Below are 19,589 nucleotides of genomic sequence, written 5' to 3'. Positions count from 1 at the left end.
AGCATAATCTTTTTCACTGTGACTCTTTTGAAGGACTCTTCTATTTGAAAATAAAACCACATTTATCATTCAGGGTTGCCCTGACTCAGTCATCTTGAGAACCCCTAAAATGTATTCAACTTTGCCATCAATGGTCTGAAAAAGAGGATGCTATTTCGCTGCTTAAAATGATACCTTGAAGAATATGTTTTTTGGCTTCACTTTTCTTGTCAAAAATTATGGAGTAATAAGCCCTTAAAATCACCTCTTACCCCCTATTCTCCTCACACATGTCCGTGCATACAAAAGGGACACGATCACACTGTCTGCTGGGTTGAAGTTGGAAAGAAAGCACGCAGGGTGAATAACAGCAACAACAATAATAATAAAATTCAAATTATCTTTGAAAATTCTTTAAATTGTTGGTCAGTTCATTATTCATCCGATTTCCTTCTAGCATCACTTTTTGTTAGTTCAATACCAGGGGGCTTTGTTGGCTTATAATTAGAACCCTTGTATATGTATTCGTATCTCTAAACCATTAGAAACACACGTGGCTCAGTGAGATGTGAGGAGAAAAATAACAGATTCACATCTCCCATTTTTTAAAAAAAAAAGTTCTTTTACAGTTTGATACCATTTTTATAAAGCCCCAAAACAAGCAATATTAAACAACATATTGCTTATATTTTTAGGCCTAAGTTGACTCCCAAGCCCAAGCTGGAAAATGCTTCACTATTAAAAATCTCTCTCTCTCTCAACTTGAATAGTTGACTTTGATTTATGTAAATGAGAATATGACAAGACTTGACTGTTTTGCCAAAAAGTCCATTAGCCTTCTGGAATTACAAGGCTCATGGTGTCCGGCCAGCTCTCATTAAGAGTTGCCCAGGAAGCAGCAACACACACACACAATGAACTTGAGCCTTGGCATTAAAAAGAGACGAATTTGAATTTCTACCAGGTACATTAGTTTGAACAAGTTACTTCAACACTTAGAACTTCGGTTTCCTTAATTATCAGATGTAGGTCATAATACCCACCTCAAGCCACTGGTAAGGGTTAAATGAGAGAATTTTCATTAAGCCTACTACAGTGTCTACCAATAAATGGTATCTATTGATATTATCAGTGATTAGGATGGTTCTTTAAGGTTGGGGTTTTTTTGTTTGTTTTTAACTATTACTTTTTTTTTTTTTAAAACAAACCACCAGAGGGTAGTAGAGAACAAATAGTTTGTATACATTGTTCAGGTGCTGTCTCTATGAAATTGCCATGTTCTTGTCCTCATAATACATCTGCCTGCCTCTCCTGTCATTTCAAAGGTCAACACTATGTAAACGATGATACATAGAATTATTAGCAAACTAGGTATACATTTTCTCTCACATAACCATAATTTCTAAAATGTTTGCTTGATCAAATTTTACATATGACGAGGAATAGGCTGTAGTAAGTATAAGATGCTTCATTCCTGAACTATTTTAAAGGAGTTAGAGAAGTATACTTCTTGCTTTGGAGTGTTTTATTCATACTTGGTATTTTATATAGCTGGAAAGGTTTTGGGTACTAATTAAAACATGAATTACTGCATCTTCTTTGTGGTATTACTGAAGAATACCAAATTAATGGTAGCAAAGTTTTAGTGCTTTTCTTGTTTATTTAAGGAGTACAGGTCATTATAAAAACAATTTCAATATATACCCTTGACATATATCTAAGGGGTTTTAAGCTGCTACATTTTTTCACAGTTGCATATAATTGATTGTATATGATTGTATATGTATACAATTGATTGTATATGAAAGTCAGCATATCATCATGATATATGATATGTTGATATACCCATATGATATCATGATGAGATGCCAATTCCTGGTAAGAATGAGGTTGGGCATTTAAATTTAAATTAGAAGGCAGGCTAAAACCAGATCATTGAGATTGAGAAGGTAGGACACGAGAGAACAGTATATGAAACTAATGTATTTTCCAAAGTTGCAAGTTCTCAGGAAAAGCAGATATAGATAATAATATATTAATGGGTTTGTCCTGACGCTAGAGCTCTAGTATAATTTTAAGTCTATATTTTTCAGACTTTGAAGAGCGCAGTGGTTCTCCATCAAGGAGAGTTTTGTCCCCCAGGGGACATTTGGCAGTGTCTGGAGAAATTTCTGATTTGTCAGGACCAGGGTGAGGGCAGGTGTGGGGGTTGTGCTGCTGGCATCTGGTGAGTGGCGGCTAGAGACGCATGACACAGGGCACAGGACAGCCCCCCACAACAAAGAATTACCCAGCCCAATATGTTAATAGTGCCGATGCTCAGAAACCCTGGAGTAAAGCCATGAACTTTCAAAGACTATGCTGTGTTGTTGGCTATTTTCCATTTCTATTCCGTGTCCACATTGGTCGTTTAGAGAAGAGCTCTGGGCCCCGAAACACAGCAGTTGCCTTGGAGCTCATCTTCTCTTTTTAAAGCAGCAGATTTTCTAGAGCTTCCATTTAAAGAATGTGCCATATTCACTCAGTGTCTGATGGGGATTAAATGTGCTTTTGGAAACTTCGCAAGAAATGTACAAGCTCTCAGTAGAGAGAATTTGTAGAAAACAAAAACAGAAGAGCAGGTTTCTAGTTTTTCTTCCCCCAAATGGCCTCAGTGGTTTCAAAAATGGGAAGTGTGATTAACACTGCTTTGTATTTTAAGTCGAAGCATTTGGAAGCATGGGTATAATGCCTTCAGGACATGAAATCTTCAGTTACATGATCACTTATTTAGAAATGTGATGAAGTGTGAAGAAATTGTACCAGCAGGAGGAATCATTTAAAATTCTAAAAACCTGAAAAACGGTTTCATAGAACATGTATATGGTTACAAATCTGCTGGCATGTGTAGTAGAGACTTTGCGTTTAACTTTCACAAATCCACTAACTTTTCCTGACTTATTAATAGTTCAGAGAGCCAAAAGAGAACAAGAAGGTAATTTATTTACATTAATTAGCTGATTTGGAGAGAGCATTGAGCTTTTCACTTTTAATCTATAATGGCACCTAAATTGCCTATATCAAATCCAGCTAAAAAATAAAACATAAATTTCAAAAACTAAGAAAGCAAATGTGTCATACTAATTTAAAGAGTTTAAAACTTGACAGTCATGGTCAATGGTATTAGAAAACTATCCAAATTAACTGTTTAATCCAATTTATCCAAATAGGTAGATCTGTTCTATGTAATATTATAGTGTTGGATATGTGGCCAAAACCAGAAAAATCCCAATAATTTTTATGTTGATTGCATGTTGATATGACAGTATTTTGGATATGTTGGGTTGAATAAAATGTATTGTTAAGTTAACCTATTTCTTTTTATTTCCTTAATGTTGCTGGTAGAAAATTTAAAAGTATGTGTATAGCTCATTTTTTATTGGACGGCACTGGCCTAGACCCTTCAGGTTTTAATTAAGTAGTTACTTCCATGATCAAGCAAGCGTTTTAGAAATTATGGTTATGTGAGAGAAAATGTATACCTAGTTTGCTAATCATTCTATGTATCATCATTTACATAGTGTTGACCTCCCATTTCCTCATTTCTACCCTGCAGCAACCTCCTGCTTCTCCCAAAGAGGTTCTTCCACACAACCTTTGAATACCTTCTCTTCTCTCCTCTGTTTTTCCTCTCACAATGTGCCCATTGTCTGGGGTGTCTCCCCTCCTCAATTTACCTTAGTCTTCACCTCAGTCTTCAAGATCTAACTGAAAATATTACATTTTAGTAATTTTTTTTACAACTGTGAGTGGTCTCATTCCTAAATTTCTTCAGCACTTACTCTGTACTGGCCTTTCCTGAAGTGTGTTACTTCTTACACTGGGACTGCCAGCGTAGCGTTTTCTGAGGAGAAGTTACCATGGTCACATGGGTTAGGGCAATAGTGAATTCAATAGTCAAATTATTCTCTTTCCTGCAGGATTTCTTCGGGACCCTTATAGTTTAATCTGGATTAAGGACTTTTAAAGAGCCACTTGATATATAGCATTTTTCAGTCCTTTTTTCTTTTCTTTTCTTTTTTTTTTTTTAAGGTTTATTTATTATGAGAGAGAGAGAGCAGGAGAAAAGGATCTCGAGCAGACTCCCTTCTGAGCGTGGAGCCCTGTGCTGCTCAGCAGGATTTTACAACCTGAGATCATGACCAAGAATCAGACGCTTAACAGACTGACCCTCCCAGTCCATTTTGACAATGGAGTGGTTTTTTTTTTTCCTCCATGCATTTCACAGAACTGAGTTTCTAGAAACACATCTTGAGAAATAATGCATATACCATTGATCAGCACATACCCTTCTGTACTTTTTTTCTCTTGATTTCAGCCATTATATAAACTCTATACCTTTATCTGAGTTCTCAAATTTTTATTTATTGTTTCCTAACATACATTGTATATGATTTTCCAAAGTCAGAAATCATTTCGGTCAACACTATGCAAAATGTTGCATTACCTGTTGATTTAGTTTAATACATTAAATGGAAATGTATTCCTGTTTGTGATGTGTTAGCCCTGTTTGTGGTGAGAGCAATATTACATGGACATTACAGTAAAGCCAAATGCTATAGTTCTTACTTTCAAATTTAAAATCTAATTAGTGGGAGGAGTATAGGACAATCTGCAACCTACTCAATAGGGAAAACCCTCAGCAGCACTAAACAGAGCCACTAAGTACCTCGGCTCTTTCTTTGAGGACAAAAGGGGTAAGTTACTGGAAAATATAAACTGGAGGTCAAGTAGAAGATGTGAAAATGAGAGTGAAAGAGAGACCTTTAAAAGTGTGCTAGGAAGAAGGAAAGACAAAGTTGAATAATAACGTATCACCAGAATTATTTTAATTACATGACAGTGAAAAAAAAAAAAAACCTCTATCAAATATTCATTTGGCCATATATTAACTCTAATTTATTTTTTCAAAAATATGCACTCAGTGACCAAACTCAAAAGGGTAATTGATTTATTACTATTACATGTACATGCAAATGAAAATGACAATATTTAAGCCAGTCATAAGGGTTAAACGTGATAGATGGTACCAAGGAAATGTCATGTTAGGTTTGACCCGGAGACAGTCCTACTCATTTCATCCTTTATTATTCTATCACAGTCAGTCTTTTCTCTGCCTTATTCCCTTGTTTTTATTCATATATTTTTCTAGACATGACTCCCCCCAAAAAATATATGTGAAGGGGACAGAGAAGAGATTGTCTTAGGTCTTTCTATATTTCTGGTGCCTGGTGCAATTCACTTAATATTTGCAGAGTCCCTGACATTGGCATTAAACGTTGTGTTGAAGAAGAGGATCGCTGTTTTCTTGATTTCCACCTCAAAAGTCAAGAGCATATGTGAAGATCCAAGTTTCCCTTAATAACACATGAGAAATATTTTCCATGACTTTTTCTATATTGTAAAATATTTTAAAAGATTTTATTTATTTATTTGACAGACAGAGATCACATGTAGGCAGAAAGAGAGAGAGGAGGAAGCAGGCTCCCCGCTGAGCAGAGAGCCTGATGCGGGGCTCGATGCCAGGACCCTGGGATCATGACCCGAACCGAAGGCAGAGGCTTCAACCCACTGAGCCACCCAAGCACCCCTATATTGTAAAATATTTTAATCAACTGATCAACAAGTGTGTATTTATAATCTGTTTACTGTGTTTGGGGCCAGATGCTTTGGGAAGGTAAAAAGTAAATTACCTGCTTTCTTTGAATTGAGGGTTGAGAAAAAAAGGAGAAACAGATAGTAGGAAACAAATGGAGAGTGAGAGTGAAGTTCTAGGGGACATACACTTCAGTTCAGAAAAGGGAAACTGAAAGTAGGCCTTGAAACCGAGGAACTCAGTCTGCAAAGTGAAGGCAACTTTGAAGGCTGTTAAAGCCAGAAGCGTGTTTTACATTATGTTCTGGTAGACATCAGAGAGCCCATGAGGAGTTTTGAGGAGACAGTCCACAAGAGGGGTTCTCTTGACTCACACAGCCCAGTCTGGGAAACAGATTAGAGCAGGGAGAGATAGCAGAAGGAAGACCACATCAGAGACCGTTGGGTTTAGCCAAAGTTGGAAGGGCGCATGTCTCTTTAGGTTAGGGGCCATGGAATTAGGCCAGAAGTAGCTTTGAGAGAACAGGTAGGACTCAGTGACTGACTGAAACAGAAAATTAAAACATGTGGGTGAGATGGTCAAAATGACCCCAAAGTTTTAAGCACAGATTAAAAAAAAAAATAGTTAATGTTTTTGAGAATTTGCTCTGTGCCAGTGTTTTGTGTCCTTTGCATGGATTTTCCTGAGTTGCATGATACATCTATTGATGTAAGTACTAATATTTCCCCTGTTTTATTAGGGAGGGAACAAATTCATAGAGGAAATAGAACTTGAACAGAAATTTTAATCCAGGCAGCCTAGATTCAAATCCCATACTCTTCACATCTGTACTAGTCTCAGTTTCATGTTCAAAGAAGAGACGGTGACATAGATAAGTTTGGGATGAGGAGTTAATTTGAAGAGAGTAAGAAATAATGACTTATATTTGAAATAAAGTTTGGATTTAGGACAGTATTTGCAAGTACATGCGTCCAGGTAAGATTTGGAAATGAAAGCCCTCAGCTTTCAGATCTAGATTTGACAAGTATATGTCACAGAGATTTCAAAAGTTCTCTAGAGAAGAAAATACACCAGGGATATCAAAGACTGCATTTTTGCATAGATATTATTTCTCATAGGTAATGAATTTGATAAGCATGCATATTGGCTATTTCATTTTCTATGACCCTAGACCAGTGCTCTACAAACTTCTTTCCTCACATACCTCTAAGACACCATTTTTGAGCATACGCCCTTTTGTATGTAACTTTTTCTCCTTTGTTTTCACTTGATAATGAAGCTAATGATGAGTTCATACTGGGAGAAGACACAGCTCTATTCTTTCCTTGTCGGCTTCTCCTTGCACTTTGAAGAGGAACTTCAATTTGCCATTCTTCTGCAGACTACTTTATTTATTTATTTATTTATTTATTTTTAATTTATTTTTTATTTATTTTCGGCATAACAGTATTCATTATTTTTTCACCGCACCCAGTGCTCCATGCAATCTGTGCCTGCAGACTACTTTTTAAACCCATTTGTTCTGAGTTAAAACTAATCTGTATTATCCAGGACCATGTTAACTGCACTTGGTTACAACTTTAGACAGTAGATCTCTCGTTCGCATTGCATTTTTTACATAGGTGGAATCAAACATCTGACTTGGGAACTAAATTAGGGCACTGGTTTCATTCCACATATTAAATATTGTAATTTTTTTCTTTCTGTTTTTTTTTTTTTAAGATCTTATTTATTTATTTGACACAGAGAAAGAGATCACAAGTTAGGCAGAGAGGCAGGCAGAGAGAGTGGGGGAAGCAGGCTCCCTGATGAGCAGAGAGCCCAATGCAGGCCCATGACCCTGAGATCATGACCTGAGTTTAACCCACTGAGCCACCCAGGAATCCTGATATCGTAATTTCTTATTTGCAAATTGCCACACTGACACTTCCATACGCATAATTTTTCCAGCTGTCCTCCACTGACCATGGAACTTCTCTGCACCTTGGAGATCACTGATTTTTGTCTTAACTTCTCAAGGGTCAGAAGGTGCTTCCTCCATAGGCCTCTACTAGAGGCTGCTGCGTGGACAGGTATGAGAGCCGTGTAACTGCACACTCCTGTCTAAAACGCACCTGGGTTGGTCCTTCCCAAGTTAGAGGCCTTGGAGTTTTAGTCTCTTCATGCAACATTCACTTTTTTTTTTTAACATTTTAGTTTCCCTTTCTCCTTTTAATCACTTTAGCTTCAGCCTTCTCCTGTTTCATCTTATGTTTTTTGAGATATGATGTCAAGAATTTAATAATTACTTTCAGAGTAAGCTGCCATAGATTTGTATGATAAGGATCTATAGTCTCTGTATGTTTCTAGAATTTCCTTTGAGAATACCCAGAAATTCATGTTTTTTTCAGTTCCACTCACTGTGAAATGAGTACCTCCCTTTTATTTTATCAAAAGATAAGTAATGGGGGCCTGGGTGGCTCAGTGGGTTAAGCCTCTGCTTAGGTCATGATCTCAGGATCCTGGAATTGAGCCCCATATCTAGCTCTCTGCTCAGCAGGGAGCCTGTCAAATAAATTAATTAATATCTTTAAAAAAGAAAAGTAATAGCAGAGTCAGAACTTCTCAATAAACGTTTGCAGAGAAATAATTTGGAGGTTAGAGTCAAATGAGAATGTCAAAAATATTTACTAATCCTTATCAGGTGAGTAGAAAATAATATAAATTAATATGTCTTATTTTATTTTTATTTAGGTTACTGTTTTATTTTATCTTATTTTTATTTCATTTTTTCTTATTTTTAGTTATTTATCTTAGATAATTATTTTATTTTAAATTTCTATCTTATTTTTTATTTCTATTTTTTCTTGTTGATCATTTTATTGTTCTCATTAGTCTTGAATTAAAGGTTTTCCTATGCTTGGGCAGATAATCTCACAGATAGGATGACCATGCTGCACTTGGAAATGTATTCTCATTTGAGCTGTAGAAAAAAACTTAGCATTGAAAAATGGTAAGTGTGAATATTCAGATATCAGACAATAAGTGGGAACCTCAATTGGATTTTTTTAAATAAGACACAATCCTGACATAGTTAAGAACACAGTCCAGAAAGTGTCTGATATACTCATCTTTCCAATATATATAAATGAGGAAACAGATACTAAAATAACTTGTAACTTCTACCATCGTTCTGATAAAAGCCATTTATTATAACTATCAATGGAAAGAAAAAGTTAACAAATTCATAAGTAACCGTGGTCCAACTTTTTTCCTAGCCTAACAAGAAAAAGAGCTTTTACTTTTTGATTTGCAAACAAAAAATACGGTTTTGGTTTTACTTTAAACTCGAAATCAGTGTGGAAAGATATCTACCTATTTCTTATTGAGATAAATGAAGCCAAATGGATTAGCTACAAGATGGCTCAGAATTAGGTCTATTTTCATCATTTCATCCTAATTATTTGGCTAATTGGCTACTTGATTCATAAACACTCAAGTTGATTTAGGAGCAAAATTAACTTCTTTGTCCTTTCCATGTAGCATTTGTATTTTCGCATGACAGATGTACTTAGGATCTTAGCAGTGTAATTTTTTTAAACCAACTTGTGAAACAGTTTTATAAGAACACCCACCTCTGTTTCCAGAACAAGTTAATAATAGTAAATATGTATTTCTCCCTTCTCCTACTGTCACTGGATTGCCCCTATTTATAGGGAACTGCAAAAGGGCTATAAGATTTGGAAGAGAGGAGAAGAAAAATTAAATGAAGAACAGTAAAAGAGAACAACCAAGTGACACCTAGTTTGGGAGGAGTTTAAATGTGGCAGGCAGAAGTCAAGAGCCCTGTGAACCTGGCAGTGGAGCTATGGTTGGTAAAAATCTATTGTTCTCTGTGTACAAAAGAAAAAATTCAAATTGGGCTACCGTGAAATACAGGGCTGCTTTTGTCAACAGCATTCTGGGTTCCTGATTGAAAAGGGACAATGTAAGAAAGGACTTAGGCACTGAAAAGCTACAAAGAGCTATCAGCTTTGAACAAGTCCCTACCATGTTACACTGGAGAACTTCAGTTTGACAGTCATGAATAGAAACTTTACAGGTGCTGGGGCAAAAACAAGAGGCAGCAGATCGTCAGGTTGTTTGTTATTGCCTACACAATAGCTGAACTGGAAATTCCCTTGGTTAATTTTCTCTCATTGCCCAACTGCAAGTCCATCGCGGAGCAGACCTGGGGCAAGACTGGCCTGCTGAAAGTAAACATAAGGCTCACCCACCTCATCGGAAAAGCCGTCAGACACAATCTGATGATAACTGTTCAGCAAACCCAGCACTTTTCCAACCTTATTAATGGGTCGGAAAACACAAAGACTAATGCCTATGAGAGGAAGTATATGTTCTATATATATGGGTAAGACTCCTTTGCCAAATGTTAAATTATGGAACTTAAAAGAGGCCAAGCAGATGAATACAGAAGATTTGAGGGGTAATTCTTAACACAGTCTCAGAACTTGGGATAGATATAAAAACAAATGTATTAGTGTAACAGGGATGCTATTAGCTCTAATTTTAAGTGAAGAGAGAAATTTCTGATCTGCTCAAGCAGGAAGTGGCTTTCCTAGTTTCAATGCCTTGTCTTTACCACTTAGAGAGCTAGCAGCTGTGAACACACTGAAAACACTGACTTTGTTGATATTTTTGCCACACTTCTCTTTATAGCTGCCATCAAATATCCCCTGTTTGTCTTTGTGAATTAAAGGTTTCAGCGGAATTTGTGGAAGACTAACAATACTAAAGAAATCAGATGAGATGCACTAGTTACAACATAAAAAAAAAAAAAAACAAGCAGGCAAAGCCCCAATTTCCTGCATTCGTGCCTCAGTTTATTTTTTTAAAGATTTATTTATTTTGAGAGAGAAAGACAGCTCACGCATGAGTAGGGGGAGGGGCAGAGGATGAACATCTCAAGCAGACTCTCGGCAGAGTGCGGAGCCTGATGCGGGGCTCAATCTCATGACCCATGAGCTTATGAGCTGAGCTGAAACCTAGTTGGATGTTTTACCAAGTGAGCCACCTACGCTCCCCAGTCCCTCTCTTTAAAAGCCTGGTCATTGGGGGGCGCCTGGGTGGCTCAGTGGGTTGAAGCCTCTGCCTTCTGCTCAAGTCATGATCTCAGGGTTCTGGGATCGAGCCCTGCATCAGGCTCTCTGTTCAGCGGGGAGCCTGCTTCGCCCTCTCTCTCTCTGCATGCCTCTCTGCCTACCTGTAATCTCTATCTGTCAAATGAATAAATAAAATCTTTAAAAAAAAAAAAAAAAAAAAAACATGGTCATAGAGAAGGTTGCAAGTCCATTCCTACAGTGAGAATCCAGGGCTACCTGAAGATATTGACAAGTCTAAAATTTGTCCTACATTTTCTATTTATTATTGAGATAGTAGATCTACTCTGCAAATAGTGCTGTCTTCCAGAGGGACAGTGTGATTGGCTCTTTGTCATATCACTTCTTGAGATGTGCTGCCTTACCCATGACCATCAAGAAAGGGATCTTACATGGTGCACTCAGTGAGTAACTAATGAATGCAGTAAGAAACCCAAAAGTATCATCTTTCAGTAGGACCAGACTAAATGGGAGATAACATGATTAAAAATTTTAGAGAAAGTGTCCTCAATTATACTTACGTAATTCAAAATTGTGTGTCTCGCATTTTGGGGGGACTCCATAAAGAAGTTGCATCTCAGTATTTAAAATTCTTGGATATAAAACTCTGACCCAGAAACAAGCAAGCCTTGAATACACAAAGAACTCGAAGTGTTTATTAATCCCACTGAAGGGCTACTCCAACTAAATCATGCGGTTGCTTCCCAGTTGGCTAGAGAATGGGATTGCTCAAAGGTTTCAGGTTGAAAAGCCTCCCACAGCTCTCTAGGCCAGAAATTTGGCAGTGACAGTGAAAAACGACAAAGACAAATTCCCAAATATTTATCATATGATTTGTATTCTGCAGTCATTTCCAGTTCCAGCAGCCACAGTAGAGAGGAAAGGATGAAGTCAGGTTACAGGAATAAAATGCTTGAGAAAGGGCTTGAATGTGCAGAAATGCGCATTTCTGCAGAAGGCCCGGCGTCAGGACTGTGTCACTACAGATCTGCGGTCAGCCTTTCCTTACTAAAGCTCACCAGAACAAACAAATTACCTTTTAGGAAAAGACCCTCAGAAAACCTCAGTTTTGAAAGAGAACCGTATTCTCCTAATTAAAAAAAGAAGAAGCAGCAGAATTTTCTACTCAAACTCCCTCTGTAAATCACCATTATCTCTGGATCTAGCTATAAATTATGGAGAAGGGACTGGTTTGTAGTCAAGTGTAATAATAGAGCTACTCTGGCAAAATAGAATGAAGAAGTGAGTACATTTCTTATCATTAAGGGGTTGTTGTGTGCCTGTTTAGTTTTTAGTGTTTATAGAAACAGTGCTCTGCCGAAAAGGAATTCAAGGGATTCAGCCAAGGGAAGAAAGCCTTGCCTTCTTGATTTTCCCTTGACCACACTTCTTCATTATGGAGAAAAAAAAACGCATAAGTCCTGTATTAATAAATAACATTCTTTAGTTATGTTTATGTTTGCACTTTTCATTTTATCTTCAAATATAGTTTAAAGGTAGAAGTCAAGGTTTTAATATTTTTTAAAATATTTTTTATTTATGTATTCGAGAAAGCAGAATCTGCGGAGGGAAGCAGAGGGAGAAGAACAAGAGGACTTTGTGCTGAGCATGGACCCCAACTCAGGGCTCGATCTCAGGACCCTGAGATCATGATCTGAGCTGAAACCAAGAGTCAGAGTTTTAACCAGCTGAGCCACCCAGGTGTCTCTTGATGTTTTTAATATGAAGTAGGTCATGTCACTATCCTGTAAGTGTTAAAGTGATTATATTTTATGTTATTATTTAGAAATTGCCCAAAAGGATGCAGTGTGGCTTAAGTTGGGTGGAGTTCATTATTCTGCCTTTATTTTCCATGGCCTTAGAACATGTCCAAACACTGCTGAGGGCACAGAGTAAAATTAAAAGATCACACCTATTCCTACTACCAAGCTTACTACTTAAATGTCCCCTAATATTTACCTAAGTTCTTTGTACCTACCAAGGAAAGTCTCAGTTAATATTTGTTGAATAAATAAAATCAGTTACTTATAAATAGTCTGGAATTCACAGGATAAGATTTGTGGCCATGAAAGTATAATTCTGCAAGGCAGTTCTTAGGTAAGCATTACAGAAACTGCCTAATTATTATTTGTTTCATCTTCATTGTAATATTTTCAAAATATATCATTTCATATATCTGTTATTGCAAAACTAAAATCCAAAAATGAAAACCAGAAAATTCTTAGGTCTGTATTTATTCCCCATTTTCAACATTTCGTAGTCCTTTCACAGAGGTGTTTCTGAATTTAGAACTCAATGCAGGAACTACAGCCTTAACATAGGCAGAAAAAGAACAGTAATTGATATGTAGAAATTACAGGTGCTTACTATGATAAATGCAAGCATATTGGTTTTAACAAACTCACACTTCTATATTTAGCATCCCAAGTATTAGGAAATTGGCTGCTCTCAAGTGTATTTAAAAAGGGTTGGTAGTGGGGCACCTGGGTGGCTAGTCCGTTGAGAGCCTGCCTTCGGCTCAGGTCATGATCTCAGGGTCCTGGCATTAAATAAACAAAATCTTCAAAATAAAAGAGGGGTTGGCAGTGTGGAGTGTTCTAATATTGTCTTGCCCCCGTAACTATTTATTATAAATATTCCAAGCTTCAAAATAGATCTGCTGAAGTTGTATATACAATTGAAAAATTTAAACATTTTCCTGAGTTTATTATAACAAAAAAATGCAGCAGTGAAACCATATGAGTATTTAAAACTGTAAATGCCAGTGTCTTTTTAAAAATTAAATTCTCATCTAGAATTGTTTTCTATTTTAATACAAAAAGTCAAGTAAGTGGTAGGGGAAAACAGGAGGAAAACTATAACAAGGAGTCATGGGAATACTTCAAAGAGCATTCTTTGAATTCTCACTCAAGAGAAGTGAGTCCATTAGAATAATGAAGCTAAGATTAATATTTTATAATAAATAGGATGAAACGTATGTATTTTCTCGGGCAGAAGCTTTTCAAGATACACCAATTTGGAAGTCATTTTTTTACTTGATCACTAAAAAATTCTTTTGAATTGCTCTTCAGTTCGTGTGATTAGCCCAAAAGCTAACACAGTTTCTGTGTTCATCTTATCCTTAATATCACTTTATACCTATATATATCCCTAATATATATCCCCTATATATCTCTAATACTATATACCCCTACAGTTACAGCAGAAAGAATTTTCAAAGCCAGAAATCATTGTCTTCATCATTATTTCACACTTAGGACTGGAGTAAATTCATGACCCTTGCAAGTCATATTTTCGAATTAGTCTGGCTGGAGGGTAGTAGGAGCCAGATGGTGGTGGTGGGAGGTGGAGGTTGGAGATTAGGAACTGTTCTGCGTAGAAGAAACAACATTTGTGAAAGTCAAAGGTAGAATACAAGAATTAGATCATGAAAGACCTTATAAACCATATGTTGGTGTATGACTGCTATCATCAGGGCAATGGTGAACATTGAAGGGCTTGTACTGGGGCCAGAAATGCAGGGTCGGATGGAGGGTGGTCAGATTTGCACTTTAAAGAGATCACTATGACTACTGTTTAAAAATGTACTGAATGGGAACAAGTCTGTAGGCCTGATTAGAAATCCAGGCAGGGGGAACCTGGGTGGCTGAGTGGGTTAAAGCCTCTGCCTTCAGCTCAGCTCATGATCCCAGGGTCTTGGGATCAAGCCCTGTTTTGGGCTCTCTACTTAGCTCTCTACTCTGTTTCCCGCCTCCCCCCCCCCCTCTACTTGTGATCTCTGTCAATTAAATTAAAAAAAAAAAATCTTAAAAAAGAAAGGAAGGAAGGAAGAAATCCAGGCAGGAAGAGAAATGAAAATGTTTTAGAGATAATTAAAAGGCAGAACGGATATGATTTAGGTTCCAATTAGTTGTAAAGGTGAAGGAGAGAGATGCTCTCTGAGTGTCACCCAGCTTCCCAGATCTGTAAAATGATTGCATTTATTAAATTAGAGAACACAGAAAGAAGATTGGATTTTTGAAGAACTATGATAGACTCAGTTTGGAATACAGTGAATTTGTGTACCCTATGGGATATGAAAGTTAAGATATCTGGATGGATTAGGGCATAGTCATAGAATAGAGATGATGTGAATTTGTAGAATTTATGGAAGATCTGCCTATACATAGTAATTGAAGCAATTAGAAAGAAAGATATTACCTAGGGAGGGAAGGTAGGATGAAGACATGAGAGGGTCAAGGCTAGAAACCGAGGAACACAAGCCATTTAAGGAATGACCAGAAAGGATACAGTGAAACAGGAAAAAGCAGGAGTACTGAGGTATGGAAGGAAAACAGTGTTCAGAAGTGTGGGAGTGTTTATCTCAAAGGTCGATGAGAGGTCAAGATTGAGATAAAAACTAACCATTAGATCAAACCATAGCGAGGTAATTTTTGACTTGGGGCCTGAACTCTACATAGAATGGTGGGTACACGTACGTGAGTGGATTGGTTTGGGTTAAGGGGCAGGGAGAGTATGAAGCATGTGAACATAGATTCTTTTTCAGAAGTTTGATGAATGGGGAGAAGCAACTAGGTAGTACTCGAGAGATATGAGTTTAAGAGAGCCATTTATGTAGTTGTGAAAGGACTCAGCATGTTCAAATGATGATGTGAATTCGCTGATAGAAAAGTTAAAGTTAACAAGCAAAAAGGGAGAAATAGCTAATAATCACAGAGAACACTTATTGGGTGCTTAATATACCCTACACAGTCTTCCAGGTTCTTCATGTATATTAACTCTTCTGATGTTAATAGCCCTGTGAGGTAAGTACTGTGATTATTCCAGTTTACAGATAAGGAAATAGAAACCTGGAGTCTTAGAGGGACTGACTGATGAGATAACTTGAAGCGGTGGAAAGGGTGGGATCCAAAGCCCAAGTGAAGCAATTACCCTTGTAAGAAGAGGGAGAACTTCCGTTCTAAAGGACCAGAAATAGAGAGGATGGGGTGAAAGCAGACAAATTTGTAGATTTGGAGGCGAGAGATTGAGTGGGGTGTTTTTGTTTTTTAAGGTTTTTATTTATTTATTTAACAGAGAGAGACAGGGAGAGAGGGAACATAAGCAGGGGCAGGAGAGAGGGAGAAGCAGGCTTCCTGCTGAGCAGGGAGCTGGATGAGGGGCTCAAACCCAGGACCCTGGGATCATGACCCAAGCCAAAGGCAGATGCTTAACAACTGAGCCACCCAGGTGTCCCGAGAGACTGAGTTTTCTTAATAGCTTTTATTTTATCTGTCAATCAGGAGATGAGGGCATGACATAGCATGAGAGTGGAGGTTGTAGGCTGGTAGATTTGAAGTGTGGGGGTTTCAAGGAGACTCTGTGGAGAATAGGAAAGCATGCTGACCCAGGGGCATACAGCGATTGCCAGGCAGCACCGAGGTCCCACTGCAGCTGGAGAGCAAGGGCTAGCTGTGTCATCCATCCGCAGGTGTGTGGGGTGTACCTGAAGCTCGGCTCAGGGCTCGGCTTCAGGGCGAGGTTCAGAGTATCTGAAAAAGGTCCAGAAATCTTGGCCTTGCGTCCACCATGAACTTAAAAGATCTTGAAGGCAAACCATGCAGGTAGAGGGTATGGAGAAGGGCAGAAAAGAAGTGAGGGGTGTAGATCCATCATTTTATAGGCACTTACTTCCACCTTCTTCAGAACTGGAGTTTAATTAGGAATGGATTGTGTCCAAAGATTAAGAAAAAAAAAAGCATGGAATGGAAGATCTATATTTTTTTCCTTTGAAAGAGTGTATAGAAACTCTATACCTTCTGCTTAATTTTTCTATAAACTTAAAACTACTCAGAAAATATGGAGTCTAAAATTTTAAGAAATATGTCTGGAAATACAGACAGTAGGGACTCTCTGAATGTGACTTACAAAATGGCTCACTTTGATTGTCTATTTTGGTGGCTCAGGAGATAAAAGAAAATCATTCTGAACAAACCATTATCGATCACACTACAAAGCACATACTTATTATCCCATACCCACTGGATAGTGAGTCTAGTCATTGGTATTCAGTTACGTGTAGCCTTAAATTTTGAAAATTTTCTGAAAATAATGAAAGTTTGAATAAAGACGCTGCTAACGTTTTTTATGAAGACAGACTGTTGCAAACCAAACAGACTTCCCCTGTCAGGAGAAAAATTCACTAATGAACCAATAGGTGGCAGTATAACATGGTGTTCTTGAAATTTTAAATATTCCTGCTAATTAAAATATTGATTGAAGCACCAGGTATGTGCTTGATGTTATATACTAGGTAATCAGAACTCTGAGACAAGTCCATTTCTTCCAGAAGGTTAGAGTCAAACAGTAAAGATTCAAGGGAAAACCTAAAGCTTCTTCTCTCTGTATCAATTCAGCATAGACCAGTTTGTAGGGCAGCAGGTCTCTCAGAGTAAAAAGAAGGGGTGGGGGGTGGCAGGGAGAAGGTCTAGGAAAGGGAGGGAAGGGGAAGGAAGAAAGGACAGAAAAGACAGGAGAGAAAAAGAGAAAGGAACTCTAAAGGAGCCAAAATTATAAAAGGACCTATTCATCCCTTGAAATTCATTTCAAAACTCATCCCTGGAAGCCTCAGACCCGGACTAACTTGGACACTGGCAAACCCTCAGGGAATTCATTTGTCAGGATGTTAACACAACGAGTAGTGTAACAGCCAATGGCCCTGCCCATGTCTCTATTGGACTGTGAGATACTTGAGGACAGGAAAGACCATTCATCTTTTAGTACTCTGGAAACAGTGCCTGAGCCAGTGCCTGGCTCAGAATAGGAATGAAATAAATACTAATCCCGCTATTTATCATGCCTTCTACCTTTTAAATCTTACTTTGGGAACAAAAGTCCTGTCAATATCTTTTCCCATGAAAAATTCAGTTTCTTTCTATCTCATAAGTCACCTGGGGAAAAACTTGATGTTTCTCTTTAATAAAAGCTAAAATAAAAATCTTCAAGATATGGAGAATATGAAAAAAGCAAACAGGAGGTAAAAATGGTGGTTGATCCTGAGGAAGAAAGGGCATCTATTAAGCTCTACCATGTGCCTAACATAAATGATAGGCTTCGCATATATTCTTATCTAATCCTTACAACAGTATTATGAAGTAATTACTGTTATTAAGTCCATTTTATAGGTGAGAAAATGAGGATCAGAGAAGTTGATCTTCCCAAAGACATTAACTGGTTTCAACATAACCTTCCAGCCAACCAACCTTTCCTCCTCCCTCTCTCTCTTCCTTCCTTTCATTTTTTTCTTTTTCCTTCTTCTTTTAATTAACATGCACGTATCATATACTGAGTCCTAGAGGGATTAAACTATTTGTCTAAGACTACCAGTTACAACGAGGCAAAAAAGGACTCACCAGCCCTATGGGATATGAGAAGCCATGTTCTTTATTAAACTTCCTTCCTTTTTTTTTTTTTTTTTTTTTTTTTTTTTTTTTTTTAGTATAGTTGTCTTTGCAGACTTCCAGAAACTCCTTTTACTTTCCTGTGGCCCCTTGAATCGGCATCCCCTTATAGCAGGTTACTAGCTGGGCTTCTATTTGAAAGGAACACAGATGTTTTTCTATCAGCCTCTGAGTTGAGGTCATTTCTCAACCCTTGAATTTGCTCTTCTCTAGCATACCACTGGCAGCTCTTCCTGAAATATTTGGCTGGGCCAGTAAACACTAGGGCCAGGAACCTGGGAAGCTACCTTGAGCTTCTGAGGTTCTGGATGCAGCCCCAGCTGTTTGTCAACAATGGTAAGGAGGACCAAGAGCCTCATATCCTTGCCCAATCTGAGGAAAACAGAGGTAACTTCTGGGAAAACAGTGGGCATGGGGGCTTACCACAGCCATCCAGAAACAGCCAGATGTGATAGCATCACGAGGCCCCAAGTGAGAATTTTATTCTTATTTTAAAAGTCCTGTTTTTGATGCACCATAGATAAGCCTGAAAACAAACACCCAAAGATGCTAACAGAAGGAGTATGGATAATTGATATTAGGACAATGAGATTATGAGTAATATATTTTTTTCGAAATTTTGTTGGCATGGTTTTTGTAGAAGAAAATATTAAAAAGAAAATATTAAATCTATCTTTTTAGAAAAGTACTTATTTTCTTCTTTGATGGAATAGTGCTCTAGAAATAGCTAAAGAAGACACAGGCAGATGAAAAAACATCAGCTAGGTTCCTAAATTCTGGATATATTTTGCTACAGATTTTTCTGCAGTGTATTGGAAATTTAGCAGGGGCTAAATTTACTCATTAGGTCACAGGATTTCAGGTGATGAGGGAAGAGGGTTCACAGCAATGACCTAGGAGGTCGAAATAAAGCAACCCCTCCCCCCACCCCACTCCCAAATTCCCCTGGGGTTTGGTGCTTCTTGGTTTCCCCTGGACTTCTGCAGCTGCTGTGATAGAAGTTGGCCGCTAGGGGCACTCTGCTCCATCTTGCAATACTACCGGCACCCTTTAGGTAGACAATCTCAAAAATCCTTCCTCCTCCCATCTTTTAGCAGAAATAAAGGCAAAATTACAAAAATAAATGAGTAGTAATAAGAAGAACACTTAGTTGAAAGCTGAGCGGAAAACAAGCACAACATCATGGAAATAAATGATATAATGGAGAACAGATTCTTTTATCTTAGTGTAACTCAAATCTAGCCACAGATCTCGTTTCTGGGAACACAGATTATAAATTTCTTTTCTAAACCAAGACTGATGTGGATGCTGAACGAATCCTTCAGAGCCTCTAACCTGGCTACCTGCTCTGCCCCTGCTTCATATGAAAAGAGTCTCAGCCTCATCTTCTCCGTAGGG

The 19,589-nt window shown here is 37.8% G+C and overlaps 1 protein-coding gene across 2 annotated transcripts in view; it reads left to right on the top strand.

The window, feature by feature from the left end:
• The window catches only part of SYBU (syntabulin), a 113,137-nt gene that overhangs the window by 15,009 nt on the left and 78,539 nt on the right, over nt 1-19,589 (top strand). The gene's annotated exons all lie outside the window — the stretch shown is intronic.

Source organism: Mustela putorius, unplaced genomic scaffold (assembly GCF_011764305.1).
Source record: "Mustela putorius furo isolate JIRA1106 unplaced genomic scaffold, ASM1176430v1.1 tig00000228_pilon_pilon_pilon, whole genome shotgun sequence".
NCBI lineage: Eukaryota > Metazoa > Chordata > Mammalia > Carnivora > Mustelidae > Mustela > Mustela putorius.
This window is presented reverse-complemented; position numbering and strand designations above follow the sequence as displayed.